Here is a 21,503-nt window from a genome sequence, read left to right as displayed (position 1 = left end):
ATTTTTTTAAACCAAGGATATTTATCTAATTTTAAAATATTTCTAATAGGAACATTTATGTTATGTGAACGTTTTTCAATATGAACATATATGTCTTTTAACGATTTTTCATTATGAACATTTATCAAATTTGAACTTTTTTCAATAAGAACAATTATGTTATGTGAACAATTTTTCAATATGAGCATCTATGTGAATGTACTAGGACGTCGCCTAGAGGGGGGGGGGGTGAATAGGCGGTGTATAAAAACTTCTACTTGAGAGCTAAACTAGGCGGAATAAAACTAAGTGTTTACTAGTTTAGCTCAAAGCCTATCAACTAGGGGTTTGCCTAAGTGCTCCAACAACCTATGCTAGCATGATGAGCAACAAGGTGATAACAAGATAGATATAGCATCAAGCATGATATATATCACAATGTAAAGCGCATAGGTAAAGGAGCTCGGGTTGAGAAGTAACCGATGGACGAGGAGACGACGATGTATCCCGAAGTTCACACCCAAGGGTGCTACGTCTCCGTTGGAGCAGTGTGGAGGCACGAGGCACTCCAATGAGCCACTAGGGCCACCGTATTCTCCTCGAACCTTTCCTCCAAGGAGGAAATCCTCGATCCACTAAGGGACCCTTGAGGGTGGTCACCGAACCCGTACAAGCTTGGGCAAACTCCCAAGTATCAAGCTTGAGGCAACTCCACAACACGGAGGCTCTCAAGTACAAGGCCACAAGAGACTACAACACACCACACCGGCGGCAAGGCCACCAAGACACCAACGCGCCACAACCGGCTCCAAAACCACAAAGGCTAACACACTCCACAAAGGCAACAACGCCACAAAGGCTACCACGCCACAAAGACGACAAGGCCACAAAGGCTACAAAGCCACAAAAGGCTACAAGGCCACAAAAGGCTACAAGAACACCACTAAGGCAACAAGGCCACTAAGGCAACAACACCACTAAGGTCAACATGCCCTCTACGAAATCGAAACCACGGAGAGAACCAAAACCGATACACCTAATGCAATGGCTAAGAACACCACTAAGATGCCCAAGTTCTTCTCTCCCAAATTCCAACAAAGCTACAAAAGCTATTGGGGGAATAAGGGAGGAAGAACAAATATGAGGAGAAACACCAAGCAACTCCAAGATCTAGATCTAGCAAGATCCCCTCACTTGGAGAGGGATTCAATTGGTGAAGCTATATATCTTGATCTCCTCTCTCCTTTCCCCTAAAAATATGCAAGAAATAGTGGGGGGGTCAAGAGGAGGAAGAAACAACTCAAGGTCAACAATGGAGGAGAGAGAATGGAGGGGAAGAAGTTCTTGGGTCGGAGGTGGAAGAGGGGTGTAAATAGGAGGCCCGAAATATAGCAGTTGGGGCTGAGAAAACGGTCAGATTCGCCCCAAGGGTACTACCGCTGTGCAAAGCGGTACTACCATTTTCCCCCAAAAAGTCAGATCTGAAAACTGGGCCAAAACCGGTAGTACCGCTGCTCGGAGCGGTACTACCGCTTGTGCTGAGAAAATAGCAAATCTGTGCAAAACCGAGAGAGAGAGAGAGAGAGAGAGAGAGAGAGAGAGAGAGAGAGAGAGGGGACATCAGCAGGCAGGGAGCAGCGTGGCAGCGCATGCAGCAGCAAGCAGCGCAGCAGGTGGAGCCAGGGGAGCAACGCGGCAGGCGAGCGGGAGCTGCAGGCGTGCGCGCGCAGCGAGTGGGAGCCGTACGGTTGCGGCGTACGGGCGCGTGGGCGGGAGGAGCGAGCCGCGCTCCCATCGAGGCGCGATCAACGCCCAAGCGAGGCTGCGTCGGGGCGAGCGAGCGGCCACGCACAGGCAGGCGGCCTGGCGCGCAGTGGCCCAAGGCGGGCGCGCGGTGGTCTCAGCGGGGCGCGGCGGTGGAGGCTGGAGGAGGTGGGAGAAGGTGGGCCGGTACTACCGGTTTGGTACCGGGCCGGTACTACCGGTTTGGTACCGGGCCGGTACCGTAACAAATACGGTAGTACCGGGCTGGTACCGGGCTGGTACCGCTCCGGGTCCAGTAAGCCTGGAAGGCTGATGCGGTACTGGGCCGGTAGTACCGCCCGGCCCATCAAAGCTTTTTCTTTTCTTTTTCCAAATAAGACGCAATGTAAAATTCATAACTTGAGCTAGGAAACTCGGATTGCGGTGAAACCAATTTTGTTGGAAAGAGGGCGACGAGAGCTACCACTACACAAGGTGAAAACATGGAAAAGAGTGAGTGATGATTTTCTCATGGTCATAGAGGTGTAACCTCTCAATATGGTATGTCGGGAAAATCATAACCCTCGCACATGCAACATGCGATGCATCCAGAATCTGTTTCCGATGAGCTAGAGCTTGTCATGAGAATGAACACAAACTCTAACCCACCTCATGGATAAGAACCAAGAACAACCAAGAAACACAATGCAATGCATGCAAGGTTTGAGCTCTCTCCGATGATGCGATCCACTATCCTATCGAGTACAAACCTTAACCTTACGCGTTTCCCTCGAATCGGCAAGCTCCGTCTTCATCCTCATCAACCTTGTACGTGCCACCGTCTTCCGCCAACATACACGCCACTGTCTCCATCTTAAACGCCGTCTTCATCTCTCTTCATCTTCAACACCGTCTTCGTCTCTCTTCGACACCGTCTTCGTCATTGTACTCCGTCTTCTCCATCTTGCAACATTGAGTCCAACACATGGCTATGGACTTGACCTAAGATTGATTCTCAATGCAACCGTTAGTCCATAGGGATTGTCATCAATTACCAAAACCACACATGGGCAATGGACATGTTCTTTCAATTTCCCCCATTTTGGTAATTGATGACAATCTCTTTGAGAGGGTTTAAATATGGAATTTAGCGAACAACCCAAGTTGACTATTTAGAACAAACTCCCCCATAATATATTCACGTGTGAATGAACTTAAATTTCATTGCATATACCGGCAATTAAAGCCTAGCGGAGTATCCTCTAAATATTCAACCGTGCAAAGCAACAAATGCAAGGCATGAAAGGCAAATGCTTAAGAACCAACAAAAGCAATTCCCTTAAACCCTCCAAACTTCTCCCCCATTGGCATCGATTGCCAAAATGGACGAAAGGTTCGGAAGGCCAATATAGTTAGAATTCCTCCATAAGGTGTGCATTTCTCATAATGTGAGTGAAATCAAATGCACGTATTCAATGACGAATACCAGGAGGGAATCCAACTATATTGAGGATCTAAGATTGCAAGAGGATAAGAAGGTGAGAAAGCTTCAACAAATGAACCAAGCAATCCAATGAACCATCGAATCAAGTATGAGTGCGTGAAGATGCAAATAGAATAACATGAGCACTCATAACCAAGTTCTTTGTGGAGTCACCAAAGAGATAAACTAGATTAAAGGAATGGACTCCAACAAAGAGGGATATCAAAAGATATGTACCATCTCTCATGTATACAAGTTTCTCTAAGTGGACAACATCACAAAGATATTTATCCACAAAGAAACATGCACACACAAGATAGGTACAAGAGAAATAGAGCAAGATATCCAAAACAAGCATGCTCAAGGACTTATCTCATTTTAGGAAAGTAAAACCAAATATCAAGTAATGAGATAGCCAACTCCCAAAGAATGCAAGGTTCCAAATAAACCAAACCCTCAACGCTTTTCATGATGGCACAAAAGTACCGAAAAGAAAAGGTTTGTCTTCCAAGTCAAATTCTTGAAACAAGGGAGTGTTCTAGCAAACATAGGAGAGCTCCCCCAAGATTAGTGCACTATTTAGGTTTTTGCATTTGAATACAAAATGCACAAATGCGGGATCATCGCTCAACCATTGTTTATCAAAACACTAACAAGGTTCAAGTGAAATAAGGAGATCCAAAAGAAGAAAGGAAGACATATGGGAGTCTAACCCACAAGGAAAATTCTTGGCAAGAAATAAGCAATTGAGCACATGAGCCAAGTGTGAGGATGATCCAGAATAATACCACACATTTTATTACCCATTGTCCAAGGACAAGAGGTATATAGGAAATACTTCCATATGGTACTTTGTGAGTATGTCCAAGATTATCTTCACAACTAAGAAAGCATTTGGTAAAGTGGGATTTGTTTGAGCACACATGTCACATAGGAACAAGATAATCTATAATATCAATTCTATGTGACACAACCTCAAATGTTCACATTTTCTAGGATTGTAGAATGCTCAAAGCATAATACTCCCCCATAATGTGATAAAGACATATTTCGTGCAAGAGGCAAATAAGAACCAAGTGAGATAATTAATGGACATTATATAATTTTATTTCATCATGTCGCACATTTTAAGATTGTGAGATGCACAAAGCATATCACTCCCCCAAAATGGGATAGTCCATTAATTTCTCACATGAGCCAACAACTAAGATATCAGTAAGATGCAATAGGCTCAACAAAGAACAATTGTATATGTTGTGCCACCCAACATATATAAGCATGAAAGCAAGATAAGCAAGTAGGAAGCACAACCTACACAACCACATGCAAGGTACAAAACCAACACATGTAAAAGGGGAGCGAGTAACTTTCAATGTAAAGGAGTTGAGGACTTGTTACCGCAAGGAGGAGCATGGGTAAAGGATGAAAGGAATAGTACTTGACTTGAGGAAGTGAGAATGATGAAGATCCCCCAAGTCTTCATGAACTAGTCAAGCCTCCATGCCCTCCACTTGTACCTATTGATCAAATTTTGGCTTGTTGGTCCCCAACCAAGTTAGGTCCTAAGAAGTTAGTCACAATAGGTTTGGCAACCCAAATGGTTCTTTTTGAGAAACCACATTGAGTGCTCATATATTTGGCAAACACACTTCCAACCTTATCCTTGCAAAGAGAATAAGCACCATCGATCAAGATAGGGTTGGATGAGTTACCACTAGTGCAAAAGAAGGAGATGTGGCCCTTCTCATGGCATATGTAGCATGTTCTTCTCTTCTCCTTCTTCTCACTTGATTTCTCCACAACGGGAGCCTTGGCTTGATCCTTCTTGGGTAGCGGCCTTTTTTCAAGTCGAGGTAGACCTTGAGCTTGGCCTTGAGGTAGACCATGAGCTCCATCTTGAGGCCGCTTCCCTTATTTCTTCTCGCCATGTGGCTTCTTCTTCAAGGGGCACGATCTTGGCGGGATCCTTCACATACCCTTGGCCCTTCTTCCATTTGTGCGTGGTGGACTTGTTCTTGTTGTTGGAGTTGAATCCAAGTCCACTCTTGTCATTGGGGGATTGCTTCCCTTCATGACCCTTTACCAAGTCCTTCTTCAAAGAAGAGACTTGGGCCTCGAGCTCTTCGATTTCCCCTACATGGTTAGTAACAACACAAGTACTAGAGGAAGTGGAAGCTTCATTGTTAGAGCAACAAGGCAAGGTTTGTAATTCACCACAAGATATAGCAATAGCATGGGTGGATGAATTACTAGTGATGACCCACAAGTATAGGGGGTTTATCGTAGTACTTTCGATAAATAAGAGTGTCGAACCCAACGAGGAGCAGAAGGTGTTGACAAGCAGTTTCGATGAAGGATTCACTGTAAATGCTCACAGACAAGTTTTCAGGGGGTTTTGATATAGCAGATAAATAAAGTACAAGTAAGTAAAATGCGAGAGTAATACTTGCAGCGAGTGGCCCAATCTTTTTTAGCACAAAGGACAAGCCGGTTTGTTTACTTATGATGACCAAACGTTCTTGAGGACACACGGGAATTTAGTCTAGTGCTTTCGCTTCATATAGTTGATTAATCTTCATTGTTTTGATAAGTGTTGTGTGGGTGAACCTATGCTAATGCACCGCCCTTCCTAGGACTAATACATACTTGTGATTAAACCCCTTGCAAGCATCCGCAAATACAAGAAAGTAATTAAGATAAATCTAACCACAACCTTAAACTCTGAGATCCTACTATCCCTCATGCATCGATATACCAACGGGGGTTCATGTTGCTGTCACTCCGGCAACCCCACAATTGGCAAACGAATACAAGATGCATTCCCCTAGGCCCATAAAGGTGAAGTATCATGTAGTCTACGTTCACATGACACCACTAGAAGAATAACACCACAACTTAAATATCAAACCATTAAATATTACTCAACATAGTTCACTACTAACATTTAGACTTCACCCATGTCCTCAAGAACTAAACGAACTACTCACAAGACATCATATGGAACATGATCAGAGGTGATATGATGATGAATAACAATCTGAACATAAACCTTGGTTCAATGGTTTCACTCAATAGCATCAATAACAAGGAGTAATCAATACCGGGAGAGTTTCCCCTATGAAATAATCAAGATTCAACCCTAGATGTTACAGCGGAGACGAGGTGCAGTGGTGGAGATGATGATGTCGGCGGTGGAGATGATGATGATGATCCCAATGAAGTCCAGCTCGATGACGGTGATGATGGCGACGATTTCCCCCTCCGGGAGGGAATTTCCCCGGCAGATTTCAGCTCTTGGGAGAGCTCTTTTCTCTCTGGTGTTTCTCCGCCCCGCAGAGGCGGCTGTGTCTATTCTCGGTGTCTCCCCTCACCTTAGGGTTTTCGGGAGATGAAGTACGCGAAGGAGAGATGGCCGAGGGAGGTCGTGGGCCCCCTCCCCACATGGCGGCGCGGCCGGGGGTGGAGCCCGCGCCGGCCTATGGGGGGGCCATGGCGGCCCTCCTCGGCCTCCCCTTTTGGCTCTGTCCGTCTTCTGGAATAATAAGAGCTTCGGTATATTTTCCGTCAATTGTTGATCTTTAGAAATACTGTATCCTGACGGTGCTTTTTCCAGCAGAATCCTAACTCCGGTGAGTAATTCTCCAATAATCATGAAACATGCAAAATAGGTGAAATAACATAAGTATCATCTCTAAATATGAAATATATCAAGGAATAACAGTAAATTATGATACAAAATAGTGATGCAAAATGGACGTATCAACTCCCCCCAAGCTTAGACCTCGCTTGTCCCCAAGCGAAACTGAACTCGGTAAACAAGACCACATGTTTATGGAGTGAAGAGTCGATAAATGAAATACGGACAAGAAGCATCACATTAATTCACACAAGACATTCTAGTGAACAACTTCCTCATATAACTCAACTTGAAACAAGTAAAGGGAAATCACAAATAAAGGTACATAGGAAATCATAATTGGTGATTGCAAACTTCGTTCTTGGTCAAAGAACTATTAACAGATTGTACTTATTTTCTTCGAGCCTAGATAACCTTCAAAGTCATATTCATTCAGATAAAATTTTGTACTAAACAAGGAAGAATAAAGGACATGATTAAATAGATCATAATATAAATGGTTGGATCACAACAACTCAATTGCTTGCTTGAGATAGAGGGAAATAGGTTTCTCGACTCAACATAAAAGTAAAAGATAGGCCCTTCGCGAGAGGAAGCAGGGATTAAATCATGTGCTAGAGCTTTTTAAGTTTTGAAATCATATAGAGAGCATAAATAGAGTTTTGAGAGGTGTTTGTTGTTGTCAACGAATGGTAGTGGGCACTCTAACCCCCTTGCAAAACAGACTTTCGAAGAGCGGCTCCCATGAAGGACGTTATCTCTACCACCAAGGTAGATCATCCCTCTTCTCTTTTGTTTACACATGTACTTTAGTTTTATTTATGGACGACACTCCTCCCAACCATTGCTTTCACAAGCCATGGCTAACCGAATCCTCGGGTGCCTTCCAACATTTCACATACCATGGAGGAGTGTCTATTTGCAAAATTAAGTTGCTTACGATGAATCGGGGCAAAACATGTGAAGAGAGTTATTAATGAAAGTTAATTAATTGGGGCTGGGAACCCCGTTGCCAGCTCTTTTTGCAAAATTATTGGATAAGCGGATATTCCACTAGTCCATTGGTGAAAGTCTGCCCAACAAGATTGAAAGATAAAACACCACATACTTCCTCATGAGCTATAAAACATTGACACAAATAAGAGATAATAACTTTTGAATTGTTTAAAGGTAGCTGATGACCCACAAGTATAGGGGATCCCAACAGTCTTCGAGGGAAGTAAAACCCAATTTATTGATTCGACACAAGGGGAGCCAAAGAATATTTGTAAGCCTTAACAGCGGAGTTGTCAATTCAGCTGCACCTAGAAATAGACTTGCTCGCAAGAGTTTATCGGTAGCAACGGTTTTATAGCGATAGCGTGTAGTGAAATATAAGCAGCGGTGCAACAAAGACGAAGTAGTGATTATAGTAAACGGCGGGATTAAAATGCGAAGGCACGGGGATGGATGAGCAGGCGTTGCATGGATAAGAGAACTCATGTAACAATCAAGGTAGGGCATTTGCGAGATAGTAATAAAATAGTATCCAAGTACTAAACAACCATAGGCATGTGTTCAGTATATAGTCGTACGTGCTCGCAATGAGAAACTTGCACAACATCTTTTGTCCTACCAGCCGGTGGCGGCCAGGGCCTCTAGGGAATCTCTTGGAAATTAAGGTACTCCTTTTAATAGAGCACCGGAGCAAAGCATTAACACTCCGTGAACACATGTGATCCTCATATCACCGCCTTCCCCTCCGGTTGTCCCAATTTACTGTCACTTTGGGGCCTCGGGTTCCGGACAGCAATATGTGTATACAACTTGCAAGTATGATCATAAAACAATGAATATCATCATGAAACAATAACATGTTCAGATCTGAGATCATGGCACTCGGGCCCTAGTGACAAGCATTAAGCATAACAAGTTGCAACAATATCATAAAAGTACCAACAACGGATACTAGGCACTATGCCCTAACAATCTTATGAATATTACATGATCAATCTCATCCAATCCCTACCATCCCCTTCAGCCTACATCGGGGGAATTACTCACACATGGATGGGGGAAGCATGGATGGTCGATGGAGAGGCGTCGGTGGTGATGATGGCGATGATCTCCTCCAATTCCCCGTCCCGGCGGAGTGCCAGAACGGAGTTTCTGGTCCCGAGACGGAGTTTCGCGATGGCGGCGATGTTCTGGATGTCTTCTGGCGATTTCGTCTAACCCTCGTGCGTTTTTAGGTCGAAACCTTTAAGTAGTCCAGAGGGGGCACCTGGGGCTGCCCGAGGCGTCGCCACCATAGGGCGGCGCGGCCCAGGGGCCCACCGCGCCGCCTTATGGGGTTGGCGCCTCGTGGCCCCCCTCCTTACGGTCTTACGGCTCCGTCCCTCTTCTATGAAAATAGGCCCATTGGAATTAATCCTGGGGATTTTCACGAAAGTTGAGTTTACGCACAAAAATGAGACACCGGGGCAATTGCAGCTGAAAACGGCGTTAGTCCGTGTTAGTTGTATCCAAAATACACAAATTAGAGGCAAAACAATAGCAAAAGTGTTCGGGAAAGTAGATACGTTTTGGACGTATCAACTCCCCCAAGCTTAGCTTATTGCTTGTCCTCAAGCAATTCGATTAACAAGCGAGTGCGATAAAAGAACTTTCACGAACACATTTGTTCATATGATGTAAATATTCTCATGATATGGACAAGTACTTAGGCAATTCATAATAAGATACATGCAAATAAAGTCATCTAATAGCTATGTCAATCATGAAAAAGGTACCAACAAATTAATAATAAGTATCATGAATCATGTCTATCGAGCGGGATTGCAATGTTCATAAAAGGATATGATAAAGTGGTATCTCGCTTGCCCGTATTTGTACAGACAAAACATAAATGCCCGGGCACCTTTGAAGTTCATGGAAAGATTGGAAGTAGAGATTATCAAAGATAAAAGCATCAAAGTTATACCACAATTAATCACATTTTGGGACAAGCATATTATACTAAGAATGACAGTTGTGCTCTCAAGAAAGTGCTCAAAGAAAGGATGATGACTCAACATAAAAGTAAAAGACTGACCCTTCGCAGAGGGAAGCAGGGATTAACATGTGCTAGAGCTTTTCATTTTTTTCTAAAGACAGAAGCAAAATTGTTTTGAGAGGTGTTTGTTGTTGTCAACGAATGATAGTGGGCACTCTAACTACCTCATCAACCAGACTTTCAAGAGCGGCTCCCATGAAGGACGTTATCTTTACCAGCAAGGTAAATCATCCCTCTTCTCTTTTGTTTACACATATATTTTAGTTTCATTATGGATGACACTCCCCCCAACCTTTGCTTACACAAGCCATGGCTAACCGAATCCTCGGGTGCCTTCCAACATTCACATACCATGGAGGAGTGTCTATTTGCAAATTAAGTTGCTTACTGATAAATCAGGGCAAAACATGCGAAGAGAATTATTGATGAAAGTTAATTAATTGGGGCTGGGAACCCCATTGCTAGCTCTTTTTGCAAAATTATTGGATAAGCGGATGTGCCACTAGTCCATTGGTGAAAGTCCGTCAGGAGTAAATGACAAGGTTGAAAGATAAAACACCACATACTTCCTCATGAGCTATAAAACATCGACACAAATTGAGAAGTATTTTGAAGGTTTAAAGGTAGCACATGAGAATTTACTTGGGATGGTTTGAAATGCCATGCATAGGTATTTATGGTGGACACTTTGGAATAACTTGGTTTTCAGGGGTTTGGAAGCACGAGCAGCGTTCCCGCTCAGTACAAGTGAAGGCTAGCAATAGACTGGGAAGCGACAATCAAGAGAGCAATAACTGTCATAATCACAAGAACTCTGAGGAAAAGTAAATCATCGAGGCTTAATTGACTTTTGTTCAGTCATATGCATGCGTGAGCATGTGCCAAGTCGATTCAAGTGAATTATTCAGAGGAGGATACCACAATGTCATATCTATCTATGAATAAAACAATACAAGCAAATATTTATGACATGCTACTCATATTAATAAATTGGAGCTAAACATGAGATATCATGAACTACTAAACTTTCATTAAATGATATATACCTCATATAAACCAACTAAGCATGCTCACATGGATGAGTATATGTACAAAAATGAAAACAATTAGAGCTCATACCAGCCTCTCACCACAGTCAAATTGTCGTAGATCGTCATTATTGCCTTTCACTTGTGTAGCTTGAATAATATGAAATGAAAACCAAGCTCCAGCCACCGGAGACCTCTGAACTCCATAATGAACTTTACAAAACCAAAGAAGAACAACAAATATTTTCGGTGTTTTCGAATTGGAAACAAGAACAAAAGGAAACAAGCAAACAAAGCAAAATCTTTTTCGATTTTCTCATAGCAAACTAACGATAGCAAATAAAGCAAAATAAGAACAAGAAACCAAAATAAACAAATGGTAAAGAAAAACAAAAGAAATATTTTTGGTCTTTTTGTGTTTTAGGAAAGAAACAAATCAAAAACAAGAAAATGAAAACTAAAAGAGTCGCATAAACACAAAGCAGCAGAATTTGTCAAACTTGACAGCAGTACAGTAATCGATTTTTAAAAAAATCTTCCGCTGCCCAGCTCGAAAAGTGCTCAACTAATTAAAGTTAGATAATAACCTGGGAAACATGCACAAAAATTGGCTTCGTAAAATAACGTTCTGGCTGTTTTTGAGAATTTTTTGGTATCAGTCCAGAATCTGTTTTCAATCAGCACTTCCCCAAATATCATCTTCCTCTTATTAGAAAACCACTTTAAGAAGCTAAACAAGTATGTACAAGTATCCAGCAATTGTAATATGCAATGAATGAGTGATGCCGGTATACTTCCCCCCAAGCTTAGGCTTTTGGCCTAAGTGGAGATCAATCCCATGGTGCCCATGAAGTGGCACCTCCGTAGTATGACAAAGAATGATCCTGTTCTGGGTATGTGCTGGAAGACACACCAGGATACGTGACGGTGTACCCGTAGGAAGGCTCGGCGTCCTCGGAGTCATGCTGCTGGTGGAAACCTTGTATCCTCAGCTGCTCATCCACCTCCTCCTTAGAGCACGACCACGGTCTCCTGTGAACACTGAACAAGTCGGCCTACGGCAAAGGGATTTCCTTCTCATCCCCGTCAATAAACAACATTTTATAGACAATATTTTCTAAACTAGAGTCAGTTGTGACAAATTGGTGACTCTTCATAGCAGCAATATCAAGCCTTATAGGAGTTAATTTCTCATCAGTAGGATCAAGAGGAAGATCTAGATGTGCCATAATACGTGAGGCAACAATTCCTCCAAAAAATAGGCCCCTTATTGAATAAACGACGAGCAACAAGAGCACCAAGATGATAAGGTGTATCTCCAGTAAGTGCAGCAACTAGAAAAGCAAGATGATAACTAGAAATGTTTCTAGTGTTCTCCCTACCAAGAATGCTAGTAGCAAGATAGTAAGCGAAATATCTAATGGCAGGGAGTTGAATGTTTCTTATCTTGCCGCGCTGCGGTCATCATCATTGGTAACTTCTCGATAGAGCTCCGTCAAAGCTTTGGGGCTTTTCTCGATCTTCTTCGTTGTACCTACAGGGTTAGTATCCAATGCAGCACAAAAATCCTTCAACTTCATAGTAATAGGCCTGTCATAGATCCTAAATGTAACTGTTAGTGAGAAGTGTTGATACGTCCCAAACGTATCTATAATTTCTTATGTTCCATGCTACTTTTATGATGATACTCACATGTTTTATACACATTATATGTCATTATTATGCATTTTCCGGCACTAACCTATTGACGAGATGCCGAAGAGCCGATTCTTTGTTTTACTGCTGTTTTTGGTTTCGAAATCCTATTAAGGAAATATTCTCGGAATTGGACGAAATCAACGCCCGGGGTCCTATTTTTCCACGAAGCTTCCGGAAGTCCGAAGAGGAAACGAAGTGGGGCCACGAGGTAGCCACACGGCGGGGCGGCGCGGCCCAAGCCACGGCCGCGCCGGCCTAGCGTGTGGGCCCCTCGTGACGCCCCCGACCTACCCTTCCGCCTACATATAGTCTTCGTCGCGAAACCCCGATGCCGAGAACCACGATACGGAAAACCTTCCGGAGACGCGGCCGCCGCCAATCCCATCTCGGGGGATTCGGGAGATCGCCTCGGCACCCTGCCGGAGGGGAATCATCTCCCGGAGGTCTCTTCATTGCCATGATCGCCTCCGGATCGATGTGTGAGTAGTCCACCCCTGGACTATGGGTCCATAGCGATAGCTAGATGGTTGTCTTCTCCTCATTGTGCTATCATGTTAGATCTTGTGAGCTGCCTATCATGATCAAGATCATCTATTTGTAATGCTACATTTTGTGTTTGTTGGGATCCGATGAATATTGAATACTATGTCAAGTTGATTATCAATCTATCATATATGTTATTTATGTTCTTGCATGCTCTCCGTTGCTAGTAGAGGCTCTGTCCAAGTTGATACTTGTGACTCCAAGAGGGAGTATTTATGCTCGATAGTGGGTTCATGCCTCCATTAAATGCGGGACGAGTGATAGAAAGTTCTAAGGTTGTGGATGTCTTGTTGCCACTAGGGATAAAACATCGATGCTTTGTCTAAGGATATTTGTGTTGATTACATTACGCACCATACTTAATGCAATTGTACTGTTGCTTGCAACTTAATACCGGAAGGGGTTCGGATGATAACTTTGAAAGTGGAATTTTTAGGCATAGATGCATGCTTTGGATAGCGGTCTATGTACTTTGTCGTAATGCCACGATTAAATCTCATAGTACTCATCATGATATATGTATGTGCATTGTTATGCCTTCTTTATTTGTCAATTGCCCAAGCTGTAATTTGTTCACCCAACATTTGTTTATCTTATGGGAGAGACACCACTAGTGAGCTGTGGACCCCGGTCCTATTCTTTACATCTGAAATACAATCTACTGCAATTGTTCTTTACTGTTCTTCGCAAACAATCATCATCTTCCACACAATACGGTTAATCCTTTGTTTACAGCAAGCCGGTGAGATTGACAACCTCACTGTTATGTTGGGCCAAAGTGCTTTGGTTGTGTTGTGCAGGTTCCACGTTGGCGCCGGAATCCCTGGTGTTGCGCCGCACTACACTCCGCCACCAACAACCTTCAACGTGCTTCTTGGCTCCTACTGGTTCGATAAACCTTGGTTTCTTTCTGAGGGAAAACTTACTGCTGTGCACATCACACCTTCCTCTTGGGGTTCCCAACGGACGTGTGTCTCACGCGCATCAAGACTGTTTTCTGGCGCCGTTGCCGGGGAGATAAAGACACGCTGCAAGGGGAGTCTCCACTTCCAATATCTTTACTTTGTTTTTGTCTTGCTTTACTTTATTTACTACTTTGTTTGCTGCACTAAAAGAAAACACAAAAAAATTAGTTGCTAGCTTTACTTTATTTACTGTCTTGTTCTCTATATCAAAAACACAAAAAAATTAGTTACTCACATTTACTTTATTTAGTTTGCTTTATTTACTACCGCTAAAATGAATACTCCTGAAAACACTAAGTTGTGTGACTTCACTAGTTAGGCTTAATGGAAAACAACAACAAAATGAGAGATCTTTATGAACTTTATCTTGAATTAGGACATGATGTGTTTGAAGAGAGAATTAAAAAACCTATGGAACTTTATATGCATGCTAATGGTAATGTTATTAGTATGAATGCTTTGAACACCATTGTTGCTAATGCTATGGAAAATTCTAAGCTTGGGGAAGCTGGTTTTGATGAGCATGATATTTTTAGTCCCCCAAGCATGGAGGAGAAAATTTACTTTGATGATACTTTACCTCCTATATATGATGATTATGGTGATGAGAATAATAATGATAGCTATTTTATTGAATTTGCTCCCACTACAATTAATAGTAATGACTATGCTTATGTGGAGAGTAATAATTTTATGCATGTAGCTCATGATGAGAATGTTTCATGTGATAGTTATACTGTTGAGTTTGTTCATGATGCTACTGGAAATTATTATGAGAGAGGAAAATATGGTTGTAGAAATTTTCATGGTACTAAAACACCTCTCTATATGCTGAAAATTTTGAAGTTACTCTTGTTTTATCTTCCTATGCTTGTCACTTTGTTCTTCATGAATTTATTTGTGTACAAGGTTCCTATGCATAGGAAGTGGGTTAGGCTTAAATGTGTTTTGAATTTGCTTCTTGATGCTCTCTTTTCCTTCAACTCTTATTTTTCATGTGAGCATCATTAAAATTACTGAGCCCATCTTAATGGCTATAAAGAAAGCACTTCTTGGGAGATAACCCATGTATGTTTTTACTACTGTTTTGTTGTGTCTTGGAAGTTGTTACTACTGTAGCAACCTCTCCTTATCTTTATTTTATTGCATTGTTGTGCCAAGTAAAGCCTTTGATAGTAAAGTCAATACTAGATTTGGATTACTGCGCAGAAAATGCATTTCTTCGTCGTCACGAATTTGGGCATGGTTCTTTGTAGGTAACTCAGAAAAATATGCCAATTTACATGCGTGATCCTCGGATATGTAATCAACTTTCATTCAATTTGAGCATTTTCATCTGAGCAAGTTAAGTGCCTCTGTAAAATTCATCTTTACGGACTGTTCTGTTTTGACAGATTCTGTCTTTTATTTCGCATTGCCTGTTTTGCTATGTTTGATGGATTTCTTTGTTCCATTAACTTTCAGTAGCTTTGTGCAATGACCAGAAGTGTTAAGAATGATTATGTCACCTCTGAATATATGAATTATGCACTGACCCTCTAATGAGTTTGTTTTAAGTTTGGTGTGGAGGAAGTTTTCAAGGGTCAAGAGAGGAGGATGATACAATATGATCAAGAAGAGTGAAAAGTCTAAGCTTGGGGATGCACCCGTGGTTCATCCCTGCATATTTTAAGAAGACCCAAGCGTCTAAGCTTGGGGATGCCCAAGGCATCCCTTCTTCATCGACAACTTATCAGGTCACCTCTAGTGAAACTATATTTTTATTCCGTCACATCTTATGTGCTTTGCTTGGAGCGTTTGTTTGTTTTTGTTTTTGTTTTGTTTGAATAAGATCGGATCCTAGCATTCTTTGTTTGGGAGAGAGACACGCTCCGCTGTTTCGTATGAACACATATGTTCTTAGCTTTATCTTTAATGTTCATTGCGAAAGTTGGACTATTTCATTCATTGTTATGTGGTTGGAAACGGAAAATGCCACATGTGGTAAATGGTATAATGTCTTGAATAATGTGATACTTGGCAATTGTTGTGCTCATATAGATCATGTTTAAGCTCTTGCATCATGTACCTTGTACCTATTAATGAATAACTACATAGAGCTTGTTAAAATTTGGTTTGCATGATTGACCTCTAGAGTCTAGATATTTTCTAGTTAAGGTGTTTGAACAACAAGGAGACAATGTAAAGTCTTATAATGCTTACAATATGTTCATATGTGAGTCTTGCTGCACCGTTTTATACTTGAGTTTGCTTCAAACAACCTTGCTAGCCTAGCCTTGTATTGAGAGGAATTCTTCTCGTGCATCCAAATCCTTGAGCCAAATACTATGCCATTTGTGTCCACCATACCTACCTACCACATGGTATTTCCCCGCCATTCCCAAGTACATTACTTGAGTGCTACCTTTAAAATTCCATTCTTTGCCTTTACAATATATAGCTCATGGGACAAATAGCTTTAAAAACTATTGTGGTGAAGAATATGTACTTATGTATCTTATTTCTTAATAAGTTGCTTGTTGAGCGGTAACCATGTTTCTGGGGACGCCATCAACTTTTACCTTTGTTGAATATCATGTGAGTTGCTATGCATGTTCGTCTTGTACGAAGTAAGGGAGATTTTCATGATCAAATGGTTTGAGTATGCATACTTGTTAGAGAAGAACATTGGGCCGCTAACTAAAGCCATGAATCATGGTGGAAGTTTCGGTTTGGACACAAAACCTCAATCTCTTATGAGAATATTATCTGTTGTTGAATGCTTAAGCATTAAAAGAGGAGTCCATTATCTCGTTGTCTATGTTGTCCCGGTATGGGTGTCTAAGTTGAGAATGATCAAAAGCGAGAAATCCAATGCGAACCTTCTCCTTAGACCCTTGTACAGAGCGGCATAGAGGTACCCCTTTGTGACACTTGGTTGAAACATATGTTATGCAATGATAATCCGTGTTAATCCAAGCTAATTAGGACAAGGTGCGAGCACTATTAGTATACTATGCGTGAGGCTTGCAACTTATAAGATATCTTATACATAACACATATGCTTTATTACTACCGTTGACAAAATTGTTTCTATGTTTTCAAAATGAAAAGCTCTAGCACAAAAATAGTAATCCATGCTTCCCTTTGTGAAGGGCCTTTCTTCTACTTTATTGTTGAGTCAGTTTACCTATTCCTTCTATCTTAGAAGCAAACACTTGTGTAAACTTTGTGAATTGATTCTTACATGTTTACCTATTGCACTTGTTATATTACTTTGTGTTGACAATTATCCATGAGATAAATATGTTGAAGTTGAATGCAACCGCTGAAACTTATATCTTCCTTTGTGTTGCTTCAATGCCTTACTTTGAATTTATTGCTTTATGAGTAACTCTTATGCAAGTCTTATTGATGCTTGTCTTGAAAGTATTATTCATGAAAAGTCTTTGCTATATGATTCATCTGTTTACTCATTATCTTCATCATTGCTTCGAATCGCTGCATTCATCTCATGTGCTTACAATAGTATGATCAAGATTATGATAGCATGTCACTTCAGAAATTATCTTTGTTATCGTTTACCTACTCGAGGGCGAGTAGGAACTAAGCTTGGGGATGCTTGATACGTCCCAAACGTATCTATAATTTCTTATGTTCCATGCTACTTTTATGATGATACTCACATGTTTTATACACATTATATATCATTATTATGCATTTTCCGGCACTAACCTATTGACGAGATGCCGAAGAGCTAGTTGCTTGTTTTTCGCTGTTTTTGGTTTCAGAAATCCTAGTAAGGAAATATTCTCGGAATTGGACGAAATCAACGCCGAGGGTCCTATTTTTCCACGAAGCTTCCAGAAGTCCGAAGAGGAAATGAAGTGGGGCCACGAGGTGGCCACACAGCAGGGCGGCGCGGCCCAAGCCCTGGTCGCGCCGGCCTAGCGTGTGGGCCCCTCGTGACGCCCCCTGACCTACCCTTCCGCCTACATATAGTCTTCGTCGCGAAACCCCCAGTACCGAGAACCACGATACGGAAAACCTTCCAGAGACGCAGCCGCCGCCAATCCCATCTCGGGGGATTCAGGAGATCGCCTCCGGCACCCTGCCGGAGAGGGGAATCATCTCCCGGAGGTCTCTTCATCGCCATGATCGCCTCCGGATCGATGTGTGAGTAGTCCACCCCTGGACTATGGGTCCATAGCAGTAGCTAGATGGTTGTCTTCTCCTCATTGTGCTATGATGTTAGATCTTGTGAGCTGCCTATCATGATCAAGATCATCTATTTGTAATGCTACATGTTGTGTTTGTTGGGATCCAATGAATATTGAATACTATGTCAAGTTGATTATCAATCTATCATATATGTTATTTATGTTCTTGCATGCTCTCCGTTGCTAGTAGAGGCTCGGCCAAGTTGATACTTGTGACTCCAAGAGGGATTATTTATGCTCGATAGTGGGTTCATGCCTCCATTAAATGCGGGATAGTGACGAGAAAGTTCTAAGGTTGTGGATGTCTTGTTGCCACTAGGGATAAAACATCGATGCTTTGTCTAAGGATATTTGTGTTGATTACATTACGCACCATACTTAATGCAATTGTACTGTTGCTTGCAACTTAATACCGGAAGGGGTTCGGATGATAACCTGAAAGTGGACTTTTTAGGCATAGATGCATGCTTGGATAGCGGTCTATGTACTTTGTCGTAATGCCACTGATTAAATCTCATATACTCATCATGATATATGTATGTGCATTGTTATGCCTTCTTTATTTGTCAATTGCCCAATCGTAATTTGTTCACCCAACATCTGTTTATCTTATGGGAGAGACACCACTAGTGAACTGTGGACCCCGGTCCTATTCTTTACATCCGAAATACAATCTATCGCAATTGTTCTTTCTTGTTCTTCGCAAACAATCATCATCTTCCACACAATACGGTTAATCCTTTGTTTACGGCAAGCCGGTGAGATTGACAACCTCAGCGTTACGTTGGGCCAAAGTGCTTTGGTTGTGTTGTGCGGGTTCCACGTTGGCGCCGGAATCCACTGGTGTTGCGCCGCACTACACTCCGCCACCAACAACCTTCAACGTGCTTCTTGGCTCCTACTGGTTCGATAAACCTTGGTTTCTTTCTGAGGGAAAACTTACTGCTGTGCACATCACACCTTCCTCTTGGGGTTCCCAACGGACGTGTGTCTCACGCGCATCAAGTGTGAGTTGTTGAACTGAAAGCTTTCAACAAAGATTTTAGTGAGCATGTAGTATTGACTCCTCTCATCTTCCATATAGTTAGATAAGCCCACATTATTGATGAGGACAAGAAATCATCAAGCAGCCCTGCATTACGCAAAAAGTCATAACATGGAAAAGATGAAGCATTAGGAACTCCATTATCCTCTTCAACTTCGAAGCTCGGTGCGATGACATCCTCATTATAGGATCGTCTAATTCGAGTGGCTGCCCTTGAGGGCCTCCCCGTGCTTGTCGTCTCTCTTTTGAACACTTCTCCAAAGGTATGGTTATTCATCTTCTTTTTCTGAAATTTTCAACAAACATTATAAAAGTTAATTTGGAGACATATAAATGAGGGAAACCACTATAGGAACTGGATAGAGTACTAAACATGCATCAAAACTAATTTTTACAACTTTGGACAAGCATGCAAGCTCACTTAACATGTTACCTATGATACGTCTCCAACGTACCTATAATTTCTGATGTTCCATGCTTGTTTTATGACAATACTTACATGTTTTGCTTGCACTTTATAATGTTTTTATGCGTTTTCCGGAACTAACCTATTAACAAGATGCCGAAGTGCCAGTTCCTGTTTTCTGCTGTTTTTGGTTCCAGAAAGGCTGTTCGGGCAATATTCTCGGAATTCGACGAAACGAAGACCAAACATCATAATTCACCGAGACGGACCAGGACACCGAAGGAGACCCGGAGAGGAGGCCCAGGGGCCCCACACCATAGGGCCGCGCGGGCAGGCCCCTGGCCGCACCGGCCTATGGGGAGGGCGCCCTGGTGCCCCTCCTGCGCCGCCTCTTCGCCTATTTAAGCCCTTTTGACCTAAAAACGCGAGACCGATTGACGAAACTCCAGAAAGACTCCAGGGGCGCCGCCACCATCGCGAAACTCCAATTCGGGGGACAGAAGTCTCTGTTCCGGCACCCTGCCGGGACGGGGAAGTGCCCCCGGAAGCCATCTCCATCAACGCCATCGCCTCCATCATGCTCCGTGAGTAGTTCCCCCATGGACTACGGGTTCTAGCTGTAGCTAGTTGGTATTCTCTCCCCCATGTACTTCAATATAATGATCTCATGAGCTGCCTTACATGATTGAGATTCATCTGATGTAATCGGTGTTGTGTTTGTCGGGATCCGATGGATTGTTACGTTATGATTGTCTATCTACAAAGTTTGTGAAGTTATTGTTGCTGCAATCTTGTTATGCTTAATGCTTGTCACTAGGGCCTGAGTGGCATGATCTTAGATTTAAGCTCTATACTTATTGCTTAGATTGTATCTACAAGTTGTTTGCACATGTCTATGTCCGGAACCAAAGGCCCCAAAGTGACAGAAATTGGGACAATCTGGAGGGGAAGGCTTAGATATGAGGATCACATGTTTTCACGGAGTGTTAATGCTTTGCTCCGGTGCTCTATTAAAAGGAGTGCCTTAATTTCCGAGTAGATTCCCTAGAGGCCCGGCTGCCACCGGCTGGTAGGACAAAAGATGTTGTACAAGTTTCTCATTGCGAGCACGTATGACTATATATGGGAAACATGCCTACATGATTAATGATCTTGATATTCTGTCTTAATGCTATTTCAATCCTATCAATTGCCCGATTGTAATTTGTTCACCCAACACTTGTTATTGGAGAGTTGCCACTAGTGTAGATAGCTGGGAACCCCGGTCCATCTTTCATCATCATATACTCGTTCTACATGTCATTGGAAGTAGTATCAACTATTTTACGGTGCCATTGCTCTCATATTACTATTACTTTGCTGCTGTATTCTTGTTACTACTGCTCTCATATCACTGCTACTTTCACATCACCCCTGTTACTAGTGCTTTTCCAGGTGCAGCTGAATTGACAACTCAGTTGTTAAGGCTTATAAGTATTCTTTGTCTCCCCTTGTGTCGAATCAATAAATTGGGTTTTACTACCCGCGAAGACTGCTGCGATCCCCTATACTTGTGGGTTATCAAGGCTGTTTTTACGGCGCCGTTGCCGGGGAGGCATAGCTCTACTCATAAGTTCACCTGGGGAGTACACTCTACCTCTCTCTCTATTTTATTTTATTTTGTTTTGCTTAGTTTACTTTTGTCTAGTTTATTTGTGCTTAGTTTATTTTTGTCTAGTATTATTTTGCTTAGTTTACTTTTGT

Source organism: Lolium rigidum, chromosome 6 (genome assembly GCF_022539505.1).
Source record: "Lolium rigidum isolate FL_2022 chromosome 6, APGP_CSIRO_Lrig_0.1, whole genome shotgun sequence".
In the NCBI taxonomy this organism is placed as follows: domain Eukaryota; kingdom Viridiplantae; phylum Streptophyta; class Magnoliopsida; order Poales; family Poaceae; genus Lolium; species Lolium rigidum.
Note: the sequence above shows the minus strand (reverse complement) of the source record.